General features: G+C 40.4%; 1 long non-coding RNA gene across 1 annotated transcript; it reads left to right on the forward strand.

Moving 5' to 3' along the window:
• Positions 1–889: 889 nt before the first annotated feature.
• Positions 890–23,780, forward strand: LOC311593759. Its single transcript, XR_014777839.1, has 3 exons — positions 890–1,047; positions 1,915–2,025; positions 23,735–23,780. It is a non-coding gene; the product is annotated as an uncharacterized lncRNA (long non-coding RNA).
• Positions 23,781–25,675: the final 1,895 nt, after the last annotated feature.

The raw sequence follows: 25,675 nt of genomic DNA on the forward strand, positions 1-25,675 counted from the left end.
AGGCTCAGGCGTTGGTGTTCACCTACCACTCTGTTTGAGACACAGTCTGTGTGTTGATTGTCTATTGTCAACACTGGGCTAGGTGACCCATAATCTTCCAGGGATTCTCCCACCTGCCTCCTCGGTAGGAGAACTTTTACATGGATTCTAGGCGCTCAAGCCCAGGTCCTCATGCTTGCGAGCACCTTTGTTGTACCGGGCTTAAATGAAACCCCAATAAACACTAGGAGCTGATACGGATGCAAACACACAGGAGTCTTTTAATTTTCAGCTTAATTTGGGCCCACACTATCACTGGCGCAGCGGATCAGGTGTGAGCGCTGAGTACAAGTAGGAAAGAACTTTTTATAGATTGTATTGAGAAAGCAGGTAAGTGGGTTTCTAGCTCGACAGGCATCCTATTGATTATTTCATAAACCAGTTGATATTCATCCGGTACAAATCCAGTATCAAAGCGTGGATAATTAATCTCCAGGGAATAACTCTTGAAAAAATCGGGGGAATGTCCGAATTTTTAGTACTTTACTATTTTCCAGCTGATTGGTTATTCTATATCTCTGTGCGAAGTGTATCTTTGTGGGTTTTTCTAGATCCAGAGTTCAAGGGTAGGTCACCCAAATACAGAAATGAGAATTTTAAGCAAAATGGAGTTACTTTGGTTGATCACTTTCATGCACTGAGCCATCTTCATCCTAGAATTAACAAGGTTTTATATTGAATTTTCCTTACTCAACCATCTATGTAGTTTTCATATCTTATTTCAATTCAGACTTACATAATCATATTTATCTCCCAAAGGAGTGTACTGATTCCCTCTTTCAAACCAGCCGTGTGTGAGAAACCAACATTTTACATTAGAAGGTATTTAATATTTGCACAGCTAATGGGGTTGAAATTATATATCCTCCAATTTTTTAAATGCTTTCTATTTTTCACTAGGTTCCCATTATCCTAATGTCTACATCATGTTTTGTTTTAGCAACCAGCTGCCTGGCTCCTCTGGGCATCACTTGATTGTTACCTGGATACACAAAGTGCCTGGAAGCAGTAAGCTACTTTCTTTATAAATGAAAAGTTCTGGACGCAAATCTGATTCCATGTGACAATCCTCAGCTTCCTATGGCCTGCACTTACAAAAGGCCCTCAACTACTTTTGGATTTTTCTCCTACATCTTTTAAAAATACAAGCTCTCTCTACATATGTGTATGTACATGTGTGTGTGCTGATATGTATCTCTATGAACATAGTCATGCACACTTCATTAATATTTTAGGACCGCTTCAGGAAAGAGGAATATGCCGTGCTCCTTTCCACACAGACATGTCAGGATGCAGAGCTTCTGAACCAGAGCAATGTCTCATCTTAACAGTATAGTTAGTTTATTTACAAACAACAGGAAATTTAACAGTCGTTTTGTTATCTGCCATAAGCCAGCATTTAAATTCTCCCACTTCTCCCCTAGGCCAGGATCTCATAAGAACAGAATTGCATTTAACTACATCGCTTTCACTTTCTTTAATCTGGATGGGTTTCTCAGCCTCTGTGCCCCATGCCTTTGATATTTTGGGATAATATGGGGCAGTTGTCTTCTAAAGTGTTCTTCAAGTTTGAGTATGTCCGATGTCCCCTTATCAGAAGATGCACATTATGCATTATGTGGCATTGTTGCCACAGAAATGATACAGTTTGCTCCTTAGAGCTGTGCACCATAAGGGATGTGAGTGTCAGGCTGTGTTGGGATTGATCATGTTGACTTTGAACTCTTACTTAAGGGTGTGTCTGCCTCTCTATCTCTAGAAAGTCATCACCGCCTTCCTTTGAGTTAGTAAGACATATGGGGAAATATTTGGTAGTGTATATTTATTATTCTGATCTTACCCTTTCTCAATAGCATCTTTATTTGTTCCTTCTAGGCAATAAGAAACCTGGTTCCCCCAAATATCAATATATTTACTCACCGGGATCTCATAATATATCAATACATTATCAGAAATGTCACCCTAATGCCACCCACTAGTTACCAGGTAAGGCTGAAGTCTTCTCTAGTTCCTTCTTCCCATTCTCCTGAAATCGCTCTCCATTCTACTGAAAATATACAGCATTGTACCTAAAGTTCATTAAGCTATGTTTTGTGTTATTATTGTTTTGATGCATATTTAAATATTATTTTTTCCTCCCACAAATAGTATTATATTATGTAAATCATTTCTAACTTCACACTTTTTGGTTAATTATGTTTCATAGAAATCTTGTGAGGTTCATATAGATCTCATTGTTTTTTATAGCATCACAATTTTCCATTGCCATTATGTGGATGTATAATAGTGTACTCAACCCATTTTCTATGTGAAGGCTTTTACTCATTTCAATATTTCGCAAATAAGATAATGTTTTAATAAGTATTGCACGTATAAATTTTTAGTTTTGGAGTATGTCTTCAGGATAAATTCCTAAAGTGTTATTTTAGTATTAAAGCACAAATGAATAAATAGTTTTTAAAGGTGTAGCTGAGGCTTCTATTACAAAGTTAGTACTATACTGAATTCTCATGAGCACTATATGAACATCTGAGGCTAACGTTTGAAGCAAGTTTTTTCCCATACTGAGCAATCTAGCTTATAAAATAATGGAAAGGAAGGAAGGAAGGAAGGAAGGAAGGAAGGATGGATTGAGAGAACAGATTGGGAGGTTGTTTTAATGTGGTGATTTTCAACCATTAGTTCCCACTGTACATAATGAGAAGTAAATAGAACACCAAGAAAGTTCAAAAACAGTTCAGTATATTTACTGAGACATACATGTGACATTTCAAACTGGAATGGAAAGTGTGTGTGTGTGTGTGTGTGTGTGTGTGTGTGTGTGTGTGTGTGTTTAGCAAATGTTAATAGGCAAATGGTTCATTGTTTTCTCTAAAGGGAGGTGGGGCCCCAGATACCAATTGTACAACGGGCAATTCAGATCAGTTCCGATGGAAATAGCTGAAGAGCTTAGGCCAAACTAAGAAATGCCTTCTTAAATACACAGCCTGGGACCAGAAGTAGTAGTGCATGCTTTAATCCCATCATGCAGAAGGGCGGGATGAGGGAGGGACTTGTGGTGTTCTACCCCTAGCTATTCATAATGGGTGGCTTCTGGAGGAGAGAGTGGAATTTCTTCAAGAATGCAGCCCTTGAGAGTTTACTGAAAATACAGCTGATATAAAGAAAGATAGATTAATGGTGAACTTCAAACTCCAGGCCTGCAAAAGCACATACACATTAAAGGAAAGTCATGTTATAACCAAAGATGAAGACAGAAATTATAACTATAGCAGCAAACACAAAGGGATCTTAAATGTTTTAATCCTCTTAAATAATAAATGGGTTGAAACAAAGATAAGACTAGACTATGAAACTTCTAAAATAGGCAAAAATCTAACTTTAGTGTAATAGTAAAATATACTTTTAGGTTTTTAGGGTAGAAGGACACTTAGTATTTGAAGGGAGACTGAAAAAAATAAATGTACACGTGATAATCTGTAGAAAAATAAAGCAGTAGTAAATTAATATTACATATTTTAAAAGTATGTGGAAATGGAAGAGATAGAAAAAGAAAAAGGCAAAGGACAAAGGAAACAAACAAACTCCTATGTGTTTATAGAGTTAGCTCTAATCACTGTGTTGATGGCTTTAAATGCTAATAGAATAAGCACTTCATTTAAAAAGCAGAAAAGGTCAGACACAAGAAAGTAACACTGATTATATGCTGTCTATAAAGGAACACACTACACACTTCCAGAAGAAGGTGTGCCGTGCACATACAACCAGTAACAAAGCCGGAGGAACAACACTACCACCAAATAAAGGTCACATGACAAAGAGTATTAGCAAAGATAAAGGCTAGCTCATCTTGAAAACAGGAGGGGGATGACAAAGATACATACACCTAGCATTCAAGAAGCTAAAGTAGGAGACTCATACAGCCAAGGTCATTGTGGGCTACACAGAAAAAAAAAAAAGAAAAAAAAATTCTTTTGAAAAAACTGCAAAATGAAAAGAATAAATAAACTTCAACTGCGTATGTAAGTCTGGAAATCTATAGAGCTCAGTCTGATTGGGTGAAGAGAACAATGAAAATTGACTCTGATACTTTTGTCTTAACACTGAAAAATCAATAATTCAAGGCCAGCCTTAACTACAGTAGTGAAACTTGACAATTAGATAAAATGAGCAAATCACGAAAGATACAAAGTACCAAGTCTCACTCAAGAATAATCAAGTTTAAAAAAAAAAACCTCACCAGAATGCAGAAGGCTATTATTGACAGACTCTCCCTGACTGGTATTTACAGAGCACTGTATCAAACCAATACCAAACCATGTTCTTTTCCAGCGTCCACAGAACATTTCCCACATTCTCAGCTCCAGATGAAGCCACTGGGTTTTAATAGATTGGAAACACATACACTATCCCACTTTCCTTATTAGTCAGTGGTTTTGCTTTCTGCTCTTTCAGTTACCCACAGCCAACCACGGTCTAAAGTTATCAGATGGAAAGGTTCAGAAGTAAGAAATCTGTAAATGTTAAATCACATACTGTTCTGGGGGCTGTAATAAAATATCCCACCATCCAGCTCCATCCATCCTGAAGATGAAGCAGCCTCAGTCCAGTGTGTCCACATCGCATATGCTATATGTACATGTTGGCCACTTAGTGGTTCTCTCTGCTTCCCGATCAACTGTCACAGTACCACAGTTCTTCTGTTTAAACAATCCTCATTTTATTTAATAAAGGCTCAGAAGTGCAAGAATAGCAAGGCCGGCAATTCAGATATGCCCGAGAGTCCAGAACTGTTGCTTCTAAGTGAAAAGGAGAGTGCTCTTGGCTTTACTAAGGGAGAAAAATAAATTGTATGCTAGGGTCGCAGAGCCCTACGGTAAATTTAAATTCTTTTCATGTGCAATTGCGAAGAAAAAAAGGGAAATCTGTGCTAGTGTTGCCAGAGGTCATGGCCACATAGCTTGATAAACATTGAGAGCAAAGCTGCGGGATAGAGGTCAGCACTGTCTGTGGAGTCATGCAGCTACTTGCCCAGGACACTTCATGGAATTAAAGAAGAGAAAACATTATCTGCAGTAGGCATGGGAGTACAGACCTGTAATCCTAGCCCTTGGGAAGTGAGACAGTAAGATCAAGAGTTCAAGACTCCTTTAGCTACAGAGTAAAAATTTGGTAATTAGATAAGGTGAAGAAACTCCATGAAAGACAGAAGGTATCAAGCACAGGGGAGTTAGGCATGGCGGCACATGCCTTTCATCCCAGCCCTAGAAAAGTGTGTGTGTGTGTGGGGGGGGGGGTGTCTCTGTGAGACTGAAGCCATCCTTGCATATGTAATGAGACCCTGTCTCAAGTAAGTTAGTTACTCAAGTAGGTAAATAAGTAAGTAAAAGACTGGGGAGAGAATTTAGTGTTTAAAGTTGTTGCTGCACAAGAAACAAATGTCAGAACTGGATTTTGAAGCCCAGAACCAATGCAAACAGCCAACAGGCATGGTGCTTTGCCTGTTTCAGCACTGGGAATTCAGCACTGGGAATTACAGAGACAAGGTCCCAAGCCTGAGTTGGCTAGCTAGACTCACTGTATCAGGAAGCTGCGGTTTAACTGAGAGACCCTGACTCAAACAATAAGATGGAGAGAGACCATGGAAGACACCCAGTGTCAACCTAGGACCTGCACACACACACACACACACACACACACACATACATGCACACACACATGCACATGCGCGCGCATATACACTTATGAACACTCACAGGAACACCTAAAGATGCAAATATACATGCATGCATTATATACATTAAAAAGTACTAAATAGATAATCCAAAAACCACTGTATGTGTAAACAAATTGAATGTGTAATTTAAAATTTTCCCAAAAAAACTGTCTGGCTTCAGTAGCTGAGGCTACTGTAACTATTATAAAATATTCCTGAGCAACAAGAAATTTAACAGATTTTAATGAGTGGATGAACTATTAACAGGCATATATTAGGCCGGGCATGGTGGTGCACGCCTTTAATCCCAGCACTCTGGAAGCAGAGGCAGGAGGATTGCTGTGAGTTCAAGGCCAGCCTGGTCTACAAAGTGAGCCTAGGATAGCCAAGGCTACACAAAGAGACCCTGTCTTGAAAAACCAAACCAAACCAAACAACACAAAACAAAAAACATACATACATTATATTCCAGCTAGTTGTAAATCAACTCATGAGAAAGCAACCTGTTATAAATCACAGAGAAATAAAGATGTATTTGAAATGAGCAAAAATGTAGATACAACAAATACAACTTACACAATACAGCCAGAGTAAGAGCAGGTCTGCCTTTACGTAACCATGCTGGAAAGGAATACACCACCAGGAAGCTGGACAAATGATTCATCTGACCTCTTTTTTTAAGTCAACTAGCAGGAAAAGAAAAGGAAAGATAAGAGTAGATGTCTATTACATAGAAATGGTCAAACTACCAGAAAAATTAGACAACTAACAGCCCTTTGAAAATAGGAATGAAATTTGTAAACTGCTATTTAACCTGAGTAAGAAAAAGAAATCACACACACAAAAAAACTAGATTACTAAAAACATAAAATCTAAAAATAAAAGAAGAAATCTCCACAAAACCAACAGGTTTCAAAAGAACCATAAAGAAATATTATGATCTTTATTTTTAATTTAATAATTAGACAAAATGAGCAAATTCCATGGAAGAAGCAAAGTAACAAATTACTTAAGAGTAAATACAAATTCTAAGTAGCACTATATATCTTAACATATTGAATGTGTGATTTAAATTTTTCCACAATGCTGGGCATGATGGTGCACTCCTGTAATCCCAGCACTTAGGGAGGCAGAGGCAGGTGGATCATTGTGAGTTCCAGATCAGCTTCACAAATTTGTGTACCTTCTACTATATGAGAGAGAATCCAATTAGTTCTTTTTATAAACTGGACTTGCTTATTTAGGGGATACTTGTTATTATTTTTTCCCAAATAATTGCTACAAGCTATTTTTCAATCTTCATTAATTACCCATAATAAGGTAATTTCAGCATTAGTATAAGTTATTATAGTTTCTGCTGGGTCTGTTCTTGATACTTTACAAAGTCTTATTCTTCCTATTACAATTAGATCAGAAAACTTTTCTTTTCTTTTTCCCCCAAGACAAGGTTTCTCTGTATAGCCTTGGCTGTCCTGGACTTGCTTTGTAGACCAGGCTGGCCCATTTCAACATAAGTTTTTAGCATTTTACTCTGTGTGCCAAGAGGATCCATTCTAAAATATTGTATTTCCTCTGCATAATGAGTCCAGTAGGGGAATGAGTAGAAGGCAAGATAACTAGAATGTAGTTTGGGATCCAGGTGGTCCACATGTGCATCCTGCAGTTTTTGCTCTACCTAGGTAAACTCTTTCTCCACTTCAGCTGTTAATCATCTAGGACCATTTAAGTTTGAATCACCTTGTAAAGTTTGAAACAAATCACTCAGCGCCTCCGTAGTTAATCCAATAGTAGGCTGCAACCAGTTGCTATCTCCCAGTAGTTTTTGAAAGTCATTAAGAGTTTGTAACTGATTCTTCTGATCTGTACCTTTTGTGGTTGACCTTTTTGAATCCTAGATAATTGATAGAATCTTCTCTCTGTATTTTTTGGGGGGAGCAATCTCTGAACCCCAACTAATTGAAATCTTTTTTTGATTCATTAAGCATTCTCTTTAATGTATGTGCATCAGAATCAGCCAACAAGATATAATCCATATAATGGTAATAATTTGTCAATGCAACTGGATAATAAAAGTGCATACAACTTAGGAAGATGAATAGATATAATTATTATGCCAAAAAATGGTGAAGAAACTATGTTAAAAGATTAGGATAATTTATTTTAATAATAAGAGCATGGCAGGCTATTACATCAATATGATAAAAATCAATAAAATATATTTCAGTAAGAACATTGGACAGTAGTTTTAAAAATATTATTTAGAGTTGGTACAGTGGTGTGTGCCTTTAATCCTAGCACATGGGCAGTGAGAGCGGGAAAACTGAGAGTTCAAAGCCAGCGATAGCTACATGAAACCCTATCTTCCTCCCTACAAGAGAAGATCGAGAATATAGGTCAATGTTTGTTAGAATACTGGCAATGACCAGCAAATATGAGGCCCTGGGTTCAAATAGCAATACTACAAATATTAAATAAATAAATAATATTACAATAGTAGAAATATTAAAATATACCCAACAAAATAATGCAGAAATTTTACAGACTGAAGAGATAAATGAAAATATCTAAATCTTTGGAAAGAAAAACATAGGGATGTGCTGAAAGGCCAAAACTTACTCAACCTCAGTATTCATCTATAGATTCAGCTCCAGAACAGCTCAAGAGTTTCTGAAAACAAAATTCGGTGAGCTAGTTCTAAAACTTAATTAAAAGGTTGGACACGCGGACTAGTGGAAAGAACAGTCAATAGCATGTATGTGGCCCCAAGGTTAGATTTCCTAATAAACAAAACAAAATTCAGATTTGCAATGCAAAGATGTCAAGTAGCCAAAATGATTTTGACGCAGAACATTGGCAAGGTTTCATCTCAGGTTTCTCTGCTTTAGTAAACTACATGAAGTGAGAGGAATTGGGCTGGGTGGGGTGAGTAGCTGTGTGGATTGGTGGGATCGGGAAGCATGTGTAGAAGAAAGTCCATCATGTTTTTAAGCATGTTTTTTTTTTAAATCATATTCTCAGAGTGGCCCAGCTGAGAAGAAAATATTTCAAGAAATAGTATTGGGGAGAAGGAATATCCATGTGAAACCGAAAATTAGGTTTCGTCTCTACCTTGCTTTTAATAGAGAAGTTGACTTAAAACGGATCATCGGGACCGGGCGTGGTGGCGCATGCCTTTAATCTCAGCACTCAAGAGGCAGAGGCAGGTGGATCGCCGCTGTGAGCTTGAGGCTAGCTTGGTCTACAAAGAGAATCCAGGACAGCCAAGGCTACACAGAGAAACCCTATATAAAACACACATACACACACACACACACACCAAAAAACTCAAACCAAACAAGCAAATAAAAAAACCACAAAAGAAAAAAAAAGAAAAAGAAAAAAAGAAAAGAAAAAACAGATCACGGGAGCATGAACCATAACAGTACTGAAGGAACACATGAGTTCTCAAGATCTTGAGGCGGTCAAAGATAGCATTCACAAGACAGAAACACTCAGTAGCCAAAGCCACAGAACTGTGTTCCAGCTTGGTCTGGTGGTTTGTATTCTAATATTAACAATTTTGCTCCTGGAGGAGTCACTCACGTACCCCAAACATTGCTGTGTAACCTCACCTCCAAATAATCCCTGTTTGACCATTAAAATGCCTACACCTGGGCAGGGCAAAGGAGAGGCAGGTGGAGCTAAGGTTCTCAGGCTTGGAGGAGAGAAGGATTACAGGAGAGAGAGGGACAGATGAGGGGCAAGACGGGCAGAGCTGCCTTGGGTTAACATGGAGAGAAACGTGTAGCCAGGAGGAGCCTGCTCTGAGTATCAGTGATGGAGCAAAACAACTCTGATGAGAAACCTGTGCAAGTATTTTGGGATTGTGGATAGGAAATAACCAGGTAGGAATTATTAGAGCAATTGGCATGGGATGTGGGACTGGCAGATAAGAAAGTGGTTTAGGGGTTAATACCTGCCCAGCCCCAGGTGAAATAAGGCTTATTTAAAATCTATTAGGTGTCTGTGTCTTTTGTTGATATGGTAGCAGGATAGAAAATAACCACCCAGTACCTATATGGTTAATTAATAGTAGTTATTCTGGAAGACTTAGACTTCATCAATGTTAAAACTATTTCTCATCTCCTTATAGATAACAATAACAAAGTGCCAAAAAAAAAAAGATGAAAATAAATCAATTTGTGAGCTCTGAAGAATAAAAGAAAAACAAGGAAACCAGAAAGAAAAATCAGAATTGGGGTTGGAGAGATGGCTTGGCGGTTAAGGGCACTGGCTGCTCTTCCAGAGGACCCGGGTTCAAGTCCCAGCACCCACATGGCAGCTCATAATTGTCTGTAATTCCAAGATCTGACACTCTCACACAGATACATGCAGGCAAAGCATCAATGCACATTAAAAAATAAAAATTTTTAAAAAAAAAGAAAAATCAGAATTGGAGAAGGGACTGAACCAGGGTGAGATCACTACTGTCTACTGTGCCTGTGGTTGTTTTGTACTTCTTCTCAAGCATAGACACACTCACAGAGTAGTGGGAAGGGCAGAGTCCCTCAGAAAACCCTGATGTTACTCTTAATGAATGGATGGCAGTGAGGGTCTCAGCTACTTTTCTATTGCCATTACAAACCACCAGGAAGGAAGTTTATTAAAGGACGCATTTAACTTAGAGGCTCATGGTACCAGAGGGCTAGAGTCCATAACCATCTTATCAGGGGATGCTCTAGGAGGCAGGAAGGCATGGCACGAGAGCAGTAGCTAAGACCTTACATCCTGACCCAGAAACACGAGGGTCAAAACCTGCCAGTGACACACTTCCTCCAACAAGTTCTCCCTGTTCAGTCCTTCCCAAACAGTTCATCCAACTGGGGGGCCACACTCTCAAATGTATGAGGCCACCGAGGCCATTTTCTTTCAAGCCATCAGACTCAGGCAGGAAGAGAAAGAAGAAGAGCTGTGCAAGGGAAAGAACCAGGAAGGAAGTCACCTAATTTTGTTTATGGACACTTAAAGACCTGCTGTCAGCCCTCAGAGTAATGGCACAGACCAAAAGCTGCAAAGCAAAAGCCCAGTGAAACCAATTGAGACACCACTCAAAGAAAGCACAAAAACATTAGCATCTGACCCCACCGAGGTTAAATGCCTACTAAAAAGAAAGGCCAGTATTCTCAGGATGGTAACAAAATCCCAAATCTACAGCCTGAGAGTCACAATGTCCAAGATACAAACCCAAACTACTCATAAAAATCAGCAGAGGAGTATGTGATCCACTTTCAGGGGAAAAGACAATTAATAGACTCTAACCCTGGGGTTATCACACAGTAAGACAAGACACTCACTATAGATCCTGTAACTCTCACTGAGGTGAAGATGAACATGGAGAGATGAGTGAGAGGATGACATTTTCATTACAGAAGTTGATCACATTTAAAAAGGACATAAATGTTATAATTAAAAGCTTATAGAAGCTAGAGGTATGAGTTAATGGTATAGTGTGTAGTTGTTAGCATTGCTGAAGTCCCAGATTTAATTCCTAGAATGCCCCCTAAAACATGTTAAAAAAAAAAAAAAATATATATATATATATGAAAAAAAATCTCACTGGATAGGTCAAAATCAGAGTACAGGTGGCAGAAAAAAGTTAGTAGACTTTGATTTAGATAAATAGGAAGGTAAAGAGAAAGAGAAAGGTACATTTTATTTTTTAAAGAGAAGGAAAAGGGGCTGAGGAGATAGCTCAGTAGATAAAAGCACGTGCTATATGTGGCCCCTGAATGAGAATGGCCCCATAGGCTCATATATTTGTATTCTTGGTCCTCAGATTATGGAAGTATTTGGGAAGAGTTTGGGGGCGTGGCCTTGTTGGAGGAGGTTTTTCAATGGTGATGGATTTTGAGGTTTCAAAAGCCTACTCTTTCCCAGTCACCTCTCTCTGCTTCTTTCTGTGCTCAATGCTTTGTAGACCAGGAGGTAAGCTCTCAGCTGCTACCCCAACGCCATGTCTGTCTGCCTGCTGCCATGTTGCCATAACCGTAACCGTCTGAGACTGCAAGACCCCAGTTAACTCTTCTATAAGCTGACTTGGTCATGATGTCTTTCTTGTCACTGCCACTGAAAAGTAACTAAGACACCATGTAAACACAAAAACCTGAGATAGACTCCCCAGAACACATGGACGGCTGTGTGCACAGCCTGAAGGTCTGTCAGAGACAGGAGATCTCAAGAAGTTCATGGAGCAGCTAGGCTGGTGTACACAGTGGGAGCATAACAAAGAGACCTTGTCTCAGACAAAATACAAGTGGAGGACTGACACCTGAGGTGTCCCTGACCTCTACACGAACACTCCCACTCACTCACACACATGAATGTGCACACACAGAGATTTTTTTATTTAAAACTTAAAAATGGGGTGAGAGATGGCTCAGTGGCTAAAGTGCTTGCTGTGAACACAGGAGGACCTTTAGATTTCTAGCACCCAGGGACATGGTAGCACCCATCTGTAATGCAGTACTCGAGGATGAAGGCATGCAGGCAGTCTGCATGGCGATCTCCAGATTCAGCAAGAAATGCTTTCCAAGAATAAATGAAGGCGATGATCGTGATGATGGTGATGATGATGATGTGATGGTGGTGGTGGTAGTTGTTGTTGGTGGTGATGATGATGATGATGGCGACGATGATGTCAAGGGGCCACAGAAGAAGGCATTGCAATGTCAAATCTGACCTCTACACGTGCCCTCATAAGTAAGCACACCTGCACACACAGGTGTGTGCACACATGCCAAGCACGCCAAATGATCCATGACAAAAAGAAATGATGGCGCCTTGGAGACCTGTGGGGAAACAGCGAAAAGCTAATGGACATGGACATGTAATTAGAACCCAAGAAGGTTATGAAAGATGGAGTTGGGAAAAAAAGCAAATAATGATTTTTTAAAATGTTATCAATTTTGTGAAGGACATAAATTAACACATTCAAGAAGCTCGGAGAATCCAAACAAGATAAATCTAAAGAAGAACTATGTCTAGACATATGATAATCAAACTGATAAAAGGCCATTTTGTCCCATCAGATAGGGCCATTAAAATGACACATCCACACAGAACAGCAATGATTTACGTGCCTGCAGACCTGTCATTAGGAAACACTGGAGCCGGATGACATGGACCAGCATCGGTAAAGTGATGAATGGAAAAATTAATACCAGCCGGCTTTCTATGACCAACTGAACACTCAGTATTTAAAATAAGATAGACTTTCAAATAAACACAGTGTAAAAGTATTCACTGCCGTCAGCCCTGAACTGTAAGACGTGCTAAAAAAGATGATCTGTAGACCAAAGTAAGCGACTCTGTAAGGAGATCTGAATGTAAGAATCAAATTGCAAACACCAAAAATAATAAAAACTAAAAAGCTTTTTTTTTTCTTCTTGGGTATTGTGGAATATTTTTTAGTTCTTTTAAAAGACATTTTTTAATTCCATTTTTTTCATTTCCTCATTGTGTGTGTGTGTGTATGTGTGTGTGTGTGTGTGTGTGTGTGTGTGTGTGTGTAGTTCACTGCAGGAGTTGGTTCTCTCCTTCACCATATGGGTCCTGGGAATTAAAGCCAAGTGCCTTTATCCACTGAACCATCGCCCATCCCTTTATAAGTTTTTATTTATTAACAAATAAACATACTTTGCACATACTAGGTCCTCTATAACTAAACTACATCGCAACATTCTAAAATTCATGGCCCACCCCCACCCCCGAGGGCTAGGGAGTCTGAGCATTTTAATATGCATATGACCTTTTAAGCCAAAAGCTACGGCACAATTATGGGTTGTTTTCACTATATGTATTGGTAGCACATAGAACATAAAAAGACGTGCAGGAAGTAGCCTGTTGGAAAACTTTCCTGTTTTTATATAGAATAGTTGTTATAATTTGGATATGAAAGATCCTGTATCTTAGGGCTTTGTTCCCAGCTGTCAGTGTTGTCTGGGAGGTGGGTGTGGTTTTCTAGAGGAAGAAAGTCACAGTGCTTTGTCCTTAGGGTCTGTCCATGTCTCCTCTTCCCTCCCCCTTCCCCACCTCCTTCATTGCTTTCTTTTCTTCAGGAGGTGAGCAGCTTCAGGCACAGGCTCCTGACACCATGACACTCTGGTGCTACCTCACTCGGGGTCCAGAATCAACAGACTTGGAGACTGTAGACCGAGACATTGAAAACAAGAGCCACAGTAAAACACTCCTGCTTTTAACTGTTTTGTCAGGGAACTTGTCATAGGTGAGAAATCCAACACGGTAGTTAACACAGTATCAATTTTATGTAGTAAAAATACATTTTAAAACTTTGTATGTGATAATCCCTAAATATGTGATCTGAAAAAGTGTATGTTACATATTTTATCAAGGCTTGATGGTACATGCATATAATCCTAGTGCTTAAAAGGCTGAGGCAAGAGGATTGCCTTGAGTTCAAGGCCAGTCAGGGTTACAGAGTGGGACCATGTCTCAGAATGAGGGTGGGGGAGGTGTGTGTGGTTATCTTAAAATCAATAGAGGTGTTAAAATGAGATTGTAAGAAATGTTGAAATAATCCAAAAGTGGGTAAAAAAAAAAAAAAAGAGAGAGAAGAGAACAAAAAAAAAATGAGACAGAAAACAAATAATAAACTGTCTTTAAAAACCCAACCATATGAAAAATGATTGTTAACTGATAAGTGAAGCCTAAACACTTCAGTTAATTTTATCAAGCTGTCAGGTTAAGATACCATTAGGTGAAGCCGGCCGTGGTGGCACACGCCTTTAATCCCACCACTTGGGAGGCAGAGGCAGGTGGATCTTTGTGAGTTCGAGGCCAGCCTGGTCTACAAGTAAGTCCAGGACAGCCAAGGCTACACAGAGAAACCCTGTCTCAAAAAACTAAAAGAAAAAAAGAAAAAGTAACCATTAGGTGATCCATTTAAATATAAAACATAATCATATTAAAAGTAAATAGAAGGGAGGACATGCTATTCAAATAATAAGCAAAGCATGGGCAGCTGATATGGTTCTAGGAGGCGTTACACGAGCCACAGTAGGAGAAAGTTCCAGGGTCTTCCCCAGTGTTGCATGGAACCTGCTACAATAGTGACCTTCCAGGCAAGATGTGCCCAGTGGTGCGATACTGGCTTGAATGCCATGGGAGTAAATACTGTTTTCTAATGGAGTCTGACACCTGCTCCACAGGAAGGAATTCATGCCTCATGCTGTAACCCTTGTCAGGAGGTCATAGGTTCTACGGGAGAACCTATTTCTTTTGGTTTTTCAAGACAGGGTTTCTCTGTGTTAGCCTTGGCTGTCTTCAATTTGCTTTGTAGACCAGGCTGACCTTGAACTCAAAGATCTGCCTGCCTCTGCCTCTGGAGTGCTGGGATTTAAGGCGTGTGCCACCACTCCCGGCTCAAGAGCCTATTTCTATTGGTTTCCTAAAAAGATATGTTATCGACCCGCCTTCTAAATATTTATGTTTACGTTATACACTAATAAACAGTAGTGCTGCTCACAACTTTCATCTGAGAAGTTTCATTCTGCAGCGGGCAGCAGTTAACAGGTCAAAACCAGTAATGAGCACTTAATCCACAATTGGTTGAGCGCTCAGTCTCAAACCCGGCGTTTGTTATCCCCACCAAACATCCAGGGAACATCATGGAAAAGGAGAGCCGAAAGAATGTGAAAGCTGGAAGAGAGAGGAGAGGCCTGTGAAATGCCGCCTTCTGGACATGGACATGGATGCTGCACTAACAAACAGCGGCTCTGTACAGACACGATCAATCAGCGTTCCAGCGGGCTGCGCTAATTGGACTCAATGGGCTATGAAGAAGAAGGAGGGAGGGGAGAACACGGAAGCGAAGCGAGAGGACCACGTTCCTGGGAGATCGAGGGTAGCTGGGAGTGGACACATCAAGACACGTTGTATACATGTATGAAATTAATATTTTTTTAAAAGCAAAGAATAGCTCAAAGAATGTGGAAATGGTTCTACAGATACGAGACAGATAATCTTCAAGGAAAATTATCAGCAACTAAGAAGGGCATTTCACAATGGCAAAGGGGGCAATTAGTTGGAAACAAATAAATGTGTGTGCCCATAACAACAGAACTTTAAAGCATATCATCGCAGAAAAACTCACTCAGGAGCGACACTCAGTAATAAAAATTGTTCAGATGGCCGATAAACATATAAAATGCTCACAATCGTTAGTTGTTGTGGAAAAGCAAACTAACGTACCACCACGGTGCTACCGTACACTCACAGGATGGCTAAACTGATGGAGACTGATCACACCAAGCATTAAGAAGACATGGCAGTTAGAATGTTCATGTAAGGCGCTGCAGCCACAATAACGAGTAATTTTGTGTTCTCTTACAAAGTTAAATATACAGTGACTACGTAACCAAACAATTCCACTCCTAGATATTTGGCTACAAGAAATAAAATCAAACACCTACACAAGGGTTGCATGTGAATTAGTATAGATGTTTTATCAAGTCCCCAAATCTTAAGCTGAAACAGATGGTTAAAACCAAGCCAATGGATAAGACAATTAAGGTATGTTTATTAAAACATAGAACTCTTGAATCATAAGGAGTGAATGGCTGATATTTGCACAACATATGAATCTCAAGAAACATTATGCTGAGTAGATTTAAGAACTCAGACACAAAAAAAGTATTTGCCATATGATCGTTTTTATGTGGAATTTTAGAATAGGTAAAACTAACTTAAATCGACAGAAAGCACATTGGTGGTTGCCTGCCAGGAAGTAAGACAAGATGGAATTTTCTATATGGTAGAAATGTTGCATTTCCTGTGTGGGGTGCTGGCTACGTGAGTGTGTACATTTGTCAAAACTCATGAAAATATAGACTTGAGCACACTTGTCTTATGTAAGTCAGCCTTCATAAAGTTGAGCCAAGCATGAAAAGGTAGGTTAGTTAAGTTAGAGTTTGGTTCTTATGAACACTCTGTCACTTTTTTTTTTTTAAGAAGAAAGGAAGCAGGGATAATTCTTTTTCCCTTCTCCTTGGCCCACCCTAAATTAATTTTAACCTATTGTATAGTAAGCAGAAAATAAAAGGCAGGGCTTGCTGGTGGCACACGCCTTTAATCCCAGCTCTTGGGAGGCAGAGGCAGGCAGATCACTGTAAATTCAAGGCCAGCCTGGTCTACAAAGCGAGTCCAGGACAGCCAAGACTACACAGAGAAACCCTGTCTCGAAAAACAAAAAAAAAAAACAAAACAAAACAAACAAGCACACACAAAAAAAACCCTAAGCACAAAATAAGGCTTTCTCCCTGCCATTTTGAAAACTGACAGCCTATGAGAGGTAGTAAAGCCTTCGTTAGAACTTTATGCTTGATTTTTAATTCATCTCTGATTCATTTCTTATAAGTATTGAGCAAATTATTTAGTCTTTTGGTGGTTCCCCTTTCTTGCTGGTTAGATAGTTACTGTACCTAACTTCTTCAACTCCCAGGACCAAACGTCTCCACCTGTGAAATACCTGTACAGAGGGGAAGTGAAAGGGGAGGTTTGCCCCTTCTTCGGAAGAACAGTGGGCCCTAAAGTTCTGGAATAAGCTGAATTCCAAATGGCTCATCAATTCTCTAACACGATCACTGTTTCCTGAGCAATACATTCTATGTTTGCTAAAATAGGTGAACTGTGGATATTATAAAGAGAGCTTCAAAGGAATATTTTAATTGTTCCTCACTTTGTAAGCCTGTAGGTCTTTTGCAGTAATACTTGTGGACCACTCATTAGGCAGCAGGAATTTAGGCTGGGGGGAACCCTTTCGCAGAGTTGATGGGAAATGCTACAACGTTCTTAGAAACTCAGTGAATGAGTAACAGTATATATATGTGTGTGTGTGTGTGTGTGTGTGTGTGTGTGTGTGTGTGTGTGTGTGTGTGTGAATACACATTTTCATAAACCTATATACAATATAGTATCCTATAAGAAGACACTGTGGCCATTGCTGTACTAAGAATGATGTTCGTCAGACATTCGGGTTAGCCCTCTCTTACCTAGAAAACATGAGATCAGAACTGTCATTCTCTACTACTCTAAGACCTTGTATTCTTTTCCTTTCTTTTCTTTCTAACTTCTGTTCACTGTAAGTATGGACAAAAAAATAAAAGTATGGGCAAACAAGGTAGTCTATGACAAGAGGGAAAAGAAACACCTGGGACATGGATTCACTGTGTGGATTGTTAAATTACTGTTTGTAAGAGCAGTTAGAAAAGAAGCCAGACACAGTAGCACATCCCTAGAATCCCTGCCCTTGGGAGGCTGGGGTAAGAGGACCTCAAGTTCAAAGCCAGCCTGGCCTATACAGCAAGAGCTAGCACCTACCACATGCCCTATAAACTGCCATTATATTACTACGGCTCAGTAAAGAAGGTACTGTTTTTTCAGGAATCAGATGAAAATTTAAAAATCATAAACCTTTCTAATCCTCAAATACCATGTCAATAAACATGAAAACTTTCAGTTGCTAAAGACTTAGAAACTATGACATCCCAACCATTGGCGATGATGGTGAGGTGAATCAGGCCCCTTCCTTCACAGCTACTGGGAGCTTCAATGGATACATCCCTTGTTACCGGCTGCTAGCCATCTGATGGGCAAGACTTCCTAATACCCGAGGACACACAAGTCCTAGCAGGAAGGCTATGAAGTGAAAGGGGGGGACAATCCCTTGGACAAGCTGGTTAGCAGGACTGAGATCATTCCTAGTTTCTTGATTGGTAGAACTCTGACCTTCGACTTGTGCTAATTCCCAAGTTTACAGTATAATTAATTCACCCCAGTCTCCTTTTTGCATGTTGTCTTTGTGTGTTTTCACTACAGTTCAGCTCCTTCACAAGTCTCCGAAAGAAATCCTTGCAGAGGGAGAGAGGCAGAGCCTGGAAGTACCTCTCCTCACATCTTCCTCTCTCTCCAATCTCTCTCCCATCTGCTGCTACATTGCCTCTGGTCATTCAAAATCCTTCTCTATTTGCAAAGCATTTTGGCTCCTCAAAAGGGCTAATTCCAGAGTCCTGCAGGCTAAATCCTTAGAGACAGACACCCTGGAGAGTACACTTAAGACCACCTGCTTTTAGAAATGTTGTCAAGCAGAAATGTTACTATTGCTTGACAATTTTTATGTCTAGAACTTAATCTAAAGGCACAAATATTCATTTTAGTATTGTAGCCATGAAAACACTGCAAATTTAAATAATCTTCAAAGGGATAATTAATCACATGTATCATTCTGTAGACTGTTCCACAACTATAAAACTGTCATATTAAGTTGATTTTATACATAATGTCTTGGGGTTACTGTTGCTGTGATGAAACACCAAAGCAAGCTGGGGAGGACAGGGTTAACTCGGCTTACACTTCCACAGGACTGTTCATCCATTGGAGGAAGTCAGGACAGGAACTCAAGCAGGGCTGGCACCTGGAGGCAGGAGCTGATGCGGAGGCCATGGAGGCTGCTGCTTTGCTGGCTTCTTATATATTTCATGCCTGGAAACACCACAATTTCTTAGATAGTCTCAAAACTCCGTACAACTCATGCCATCATAAAAATCGCTTTGCCTGTGCTGACCATCACGGATTAGGCTGTTGCTGTTACAGACATTCCTTTGTCCAAGCTACTCAGTCCAATTACCACGGTCACCTTGCCTTTGGTCATTCCGTGCTGCCACCTGGCTCCTGCTACTTCAGAGCCCAGGAAAACCCACTGCATTTAATTCATCCAATGGATCAGCAGTTTCTCCAACCCTAAGATCTGGCACAAGAAGAAGGCAGACAAAAAAAGCTCTTGAACTGTGTCAATGACCCCTCTCACCACTTTGTGTCTTATAGGATTAGTGGAAGGCGTGTCTTCCAGGCCTTCCCATCGTGGAAGATTAGGTTTTACACAGAATACCACTCCGGCATTGTAATTTCCCAGAACTTTAAAATCCCTTCATCGTCACTAGGCCAGGGGATCTCAGGCATCTCCAGTTCCTTTTCAGTTAGGCCATCTTTTCTCAAATGCTTCTGTCAAACATAAGCAAACTTTTGACGCACATGCTAACTTGTGTAAGCTTCCATATTAAATCTATAGTCTCCAGTCAGTGGGCGCATGTCAATAAACTCAGCCTGATCCAGCTTTATGTTCCTTCCACTGTTATCCCACACCCTTAAAAATCCATTCCCACACATGTTCCCCAGACTTCTGCTTGAACGAGTTAGCAAACTCATTAAGCCTTTAGCAGTGTGGCTCACCTCCACCTTCTATTCCCCTGTAAGTCTGGCTATAGGTCTAAAGCCAGCTTTTGGTGGGCCCCAAGGGACATCAGTATTATCTTGTCTGGCTTCAGAGAAAGTCACTGCTGGTGTAGTCCTCAATGGAGGGTTAATTTCCTTAGTCAAATGTAGAAAGGGGCAATATTTCAGGGGGTGGGGGTGGAAGTGCATCTGCTGAAGGTGGAGAGACTATTTCTAACAGTGAAATAAACCCTTGAGAATCTGAGGGTTCGAAGTTCTGGGCTTCAGTAGAATCCTCCCACACATCTCCATCCCAAGTCACAGGATCCCACTCTTCACCAGTTAATGCGCTCACTTTATCCACCAACACCCTCTGAGGCTGGGACTTGAAATTTCACTGTAATTCAGCCTACCTTCTTTTTTTTTTTTTCAGCCCACCTTATAATGAGGGCTTCATCTTGATATTCTGCAACTTGAGCTCTATGACTGCTGAAGAGAAGATTCTCTTCCAGGGCACCCTTAGAAAACTTTAGACTGTTTATATCCATCTGGATCTGGTCAGTTTTATTGCCCAGCTTATTGGCGTCCTTCACTGCATTCTCAGATGCTAAGAAAGGGGGTTAACTTATTGCAGAGCTCATTCTTTTCCTTTGTCAGTTCATCCAGTGACGGTAGGAGCAGCCAACCATCATCTTCCGTTTCCTTGTTTTTCCCACAAACTAGCAAAACCTAGTTTTCTTAAGACAGAGTCACCAAATCTGTTACCTCTTACAATTGGTGATTCAGGATAATCAAGCGCATTTGTCTCCTGAAGTTTGTAAAATAGCTCACCCCATGGGCTTTCAGTACTCTCTGGGCTTTAGTAACTGGAGCAGGCTTCAGTAACAACTGTAGGCATTGGCAAATTGGAAAGCCTATTCCACATATACTTAAGCAACTTTTGTTGCTCTAGAACCACTTCTGGTTCCAAAATCTGTATTAGTGAGAGTTCTCTAGAGCAGAGGCTGTCAACCTATAGGTCATGATCCCTTTGGGGGTTGAATGACCCTTTCACAGGGACCACATCAGATACCCTGCTTGTCAAATATTTACATTATGATTCATAGCAGTAGCAAAACTCTAGTTATGAAGTATCAATGACAGTAATTTTATGGTTAGAGGATCACCACACCATGAGGACCTGTATTAAAGGGTCACAGCATTAGGAATGTTGAGAACCACTGCTGTAGAGGTACAGAACTTATAAAATGAATATATATGGTATTCATTATATATGCTTGTGTTTATGATATAGTAATTATCATATTATGCATATATAATGGTATGTATTAGAATGTCTTACAGGCTGTGGTTTAGCTAGTTCAACAATGGCTGTCTTACTAACAGAAGGTCAGTAGTTGAGGCTGGACACCTCAGCTGGTCTTCAGTATACTCAAAAATGCTAGGGAAGTACGCTCTAATGCCCTGATGCCATGGACTTTGCAGTGAGAGCCAGAGCATGAGCAAGCAGGCAAAGAGAGCTAGCTTCTTTCTTGCGAGTCCTTTATGTATGCTGCCAGCAGAGATGTGGCCCAGATTAAAGGCGCCTATAGGTCAAAAGTGTATCCTACCTCGTAAGATCCAGATTAAAAGTGGGGCTCTCACTTCAAATATTTTAACTAAAAAAAATCCCTCATAGGTGTACCCAGTCACTTGGGCTTTAGTTAATTCCAGGTGTAATCAAGTTGACAACCAAGAACAGCCATCATAACGTGTACGTCGTGTGTGTGTGTGTGTGTGTGTGTGTGTGTGTGTGTGTGATCGCAATACACAATAATAATTAAGGAAAGATTAAGAAAGAAGAGGTCATGAATTTGAGGTGGGGGACATGGGAGGAATTAAAAGAGGAAGAAGAGGGAAAACAATATAAATGCAATACTGACATATGAGATTTCCAAGAGAAATATTCTTTTTAGAATGTAATCTCAAGACACTTAACACAAGCAGTGCAATACCCTGGGTTCAATCCCGAGCATTGCCAAAATAACTAAATAAATGAATATTGTATCAATGTATAAGAATGAAAGACTTTAAAAAGAAAAGCTTTAATCTCACTTCCCACCCACCATTTTAAAAAAAAGAAATGGATTAGAAATTATAAAAAATGTGACGCCAAATGACAAAGGAAAGCGAGAAGCTGTGCTTCTGTCCCTTCCTTTTCACCTTCTCCACACGCAGTTGCTTATTATGCTTCCTAATTTGAAAAGGCATAAATCTGCATAGACTCATAGCTATCTTTAATTTTACACAAAAGGAAACATTTACATTTGCAAGAAAGAAATTTACATTGCTTTATAGCGCTACTCACTTATGGTCCGTTTTTTTAAGGGTCTTTCAATATTAATATAGTAGTATATATGTATACAGGAAGTGTCTGATATAAGGATGTTTTATGTTTAATATTCCATCACATCCACATGCCCCAGTTTGTTTAACTAATCCCCTATCTTTGGAAACTCTGCTCACTGTATTTTCTTCCAAACAATTGCTCCATCTTACACGTCAGCCTACAACTCTTTCACACTTTCATCCATGCTGAACATTATCCAAAGCCACACTATAAACTTGAAAGAAATAAAGCTCGATATAAAAATACAATTCAAGGAATTCAACTACCAACTGATGAGAACTTAATTTTTTTTCCACTTAAAAAAAAAAATCTGAGCCCAGTTCTATACTAGGTGAGTTAGCTTAATGCAGGGACACTATGCCTTCAACCTAACAACGCGAACCGGAAGTTAAAGGTGTGAGCACACTATCAGCAAGGGGAGAAGGTGAGAGGGAGGCTCCTGTCACTGGAGGGGCTGAGGCAGGAGAACCACCACCGGTTCAGAGCAGCTTGTGCTACCTTTCAGGAACCCGTCCGAAAAACAACAAATAGAGAAAATAATTTTAAAAATAATGTCTATTTTAAAACTCACGTGAATAGCTGCACACAATTAGGCTGGGGGCAGAACTGCCTCCAGAGTACAGGCTATTTCTACTTGGATTTTGGAATTATAATAGCTACCATTTGTTGCTGTTTAGTATATCCTGGGCAAGCAGCTGGTAGACTTCCGGTACATTCTCTAATTTAATCACCATAACAATCAGAGGTAGATGTGTTTCCTGGGCGTTTTATAGAAGACCAAACCTGTGTGAGATAGATTGCTCAACACTGCAGTTCCCCCCACAGCTCTTCCATGGAGGGGACGATTATTCATTCTTGTAACGCTCCTGTGAAGTGAGCGGTCCGGCGGCCACCATTCCGGGTGACACAATTAAGATACACAGGGCTTACATTCTCTGCTCAAGGTCACACCACGGGGGCGGGGGGCGGGGGGGACTGACGGAACACGAATACAGACCCAGGGCATTCTACTCAGAGCCCAAGTCGGTTGCATTGGTTGATTGGCCTTGGGAGGGAAATGGGCTGCAGACAAAGGAAAGAGCTGCCGAAGCCTGGCTTGCGGTGAAGGGTGGACTGGAGGGGCGGGGACTCAGAAGCACAGGAGAACTGCATCTGTGGGCGAGAATGGGATAAAGCGAATGGAAATGAGACGCGTTGCGGAGGTAGATGGCTAATTGAATGCTTCAATCACGGCCCTCCTAACCTTCCCCTCTCTGAAGCATTTTACTCTTTTTAGTCAGAACTCCCAGCCAAGCCTTTATTTCTTTTCCTTTTGATTATTCTAGAGGCCTGCTTCTGGAAGCTTCTGTTGGGAATGCGATCGTTCCTGTGTAACACGGTCTCGAGGAGGGATGACGCTAACACGTTCTGAATTTCAAAAAGTACTTCTCCATTCCTCGACAGTGCACCAATCAAAGGAGACTAAAACAGTGGTTATCAAGCAGGTTGCAAGAGAAAACGCACCGAGCCACCCTCTAGTTTTTCCCCACTTGCATGGAGAGAGAAGTCCAATTGGTACGTTTCATCTGCCCTGCCATTTTTTTCCCCTGCAGCATTGCCACTGATTGTCTGCTCCTGTAATTCCCTGCCATTGTAGCGAGCCGTGTCGCCTCCGCTGATTTTTCCTTCCTTCTCAAATCGGCCTTTCCATTCTCCTTGAACGGCATCTCTTTCTTTGATGCCTTTAGATGCTCATCTACCCCAGGTTTACTCATCATCTTCTGAGTCTCCTCTAGTTCTTAGAATTTTTCAGATGTCAGACTGCAAAAAATAAGAGGACTTTGACTCTTTCATTTACAGCGTTTCCATTTAGTACGTTGCTAAGCTTGCAGTAGCCTTACGGCTCTGGGCTGTGACTTGCTTCTGAGAAGGTCACCTGGGTCAGATCTACCTACTTCCTTTTTCTCTGCAGACCTACAACGTCATGCTGTCTCTTTAGCTCTGATCTGGGCTTTGGTCCTTGACTGGTTTCATGCCTAACCAACTCTTGAACTATGGTACTTTCAACTGCTTTGTGGTCAATTTTCACAGAGCCAAATCCAGCCAATAGCAGCCTGTGTTAGTAGTTCCTAATTTTTTTTTTTTTACATATTTCATTATACTGTGATTCTTTAGACAATATTGACACCTCGCTCCTATTCACCCCAGGCATGATATGTTATTGGTATGGGATAACATGTTGAACATTGGGACATTATATTTATTTTATTTTATTTGCGTTTCAAAGACAGGACATTGCTGTGTAGCCCAGGCTGGTCTAGACCAGGTACTTGTTTTGTTTTGTTTGTTTGTTTTTGAGACAGGGTTTCTCTGTGTAGCTGTAGCTATTCTGGAACTCACTTTGTAAACCAGGCTGGCCTCAAACTCATGTAACCTTTGCATCCCGAGGGCTAGGATTAAAGATATGAGCCACCACACCCAACTTACCTAGGTGATTCTAAGTCCACTCCATCATACCCAGGTTGACTTTACAATTTTCAAGAGTTTTTATATATAGCAGACAATTTCAGACATGCAGTCTCCCCCAAGCATAGTGTTTCTAATAGCAAATGTGACAAATGGAGAAAGTGCTATTCTACAGTGCAGCTATCCACGAAAACCTGTTTTTATACATAATTCTAGGTCTTTCCTTAGACTTCAATCAGGTGCTTCTAGGAAGTATCCTGGCTCATATGTCCCTAGAACAAAAAGAGCTTATGCTTGGGGTGGATCTTCTAGACTGACTGCCACTGTCTGCCTTCCAGCACTTTGAATAGCACTTGTTGTACCTTCCCCTGCTTCTAAAAGACAGTTTTTACAGGTTCTGCACAGATTTTTTTTTTCTTCTCAATATCAACATAGCCAAAACTGAATGTGCCACTGGAAGATTTTATTCTTCTCTGCCTCTCACAGGTGAACACCACCTCCATCCATCCATACCCCTGAGCCAAGTTAGTACTTCAGATTCCCCCAGACCTCACAGCCATGCTGTTACCAAACTGATGGCATCACTGACTTTCTCTGCTTTGCAGACTACAGTGTTAGTTCAAACATGCCGACTTCCGCAAGCATAGTATTTCAAATAACATAACTGATCTTCCATTGCCAAGATCTGTTTTCTCAAATGCACAAACTTTCTAAGATGCAAATATGGTCTAGTTGCTACTTGTTTTTAAGTCCTTGAGTGGCAGCATTTGCTTTCAGGATAAAATGGAAACTTCTCGTCCTTTGTGGGTTTTGCTTCCAGG

Source organism: Acomys minous (genome assembly GCF_964271855.1).
Source record: "Acomys minous genome assembly, chromosome: 3".
Taxonomy (NCBI): Eukaryota; Metazoa; Chordata; class Mammalia; order Rodentia; family Muridae; genus Acomys; species Acomys minous.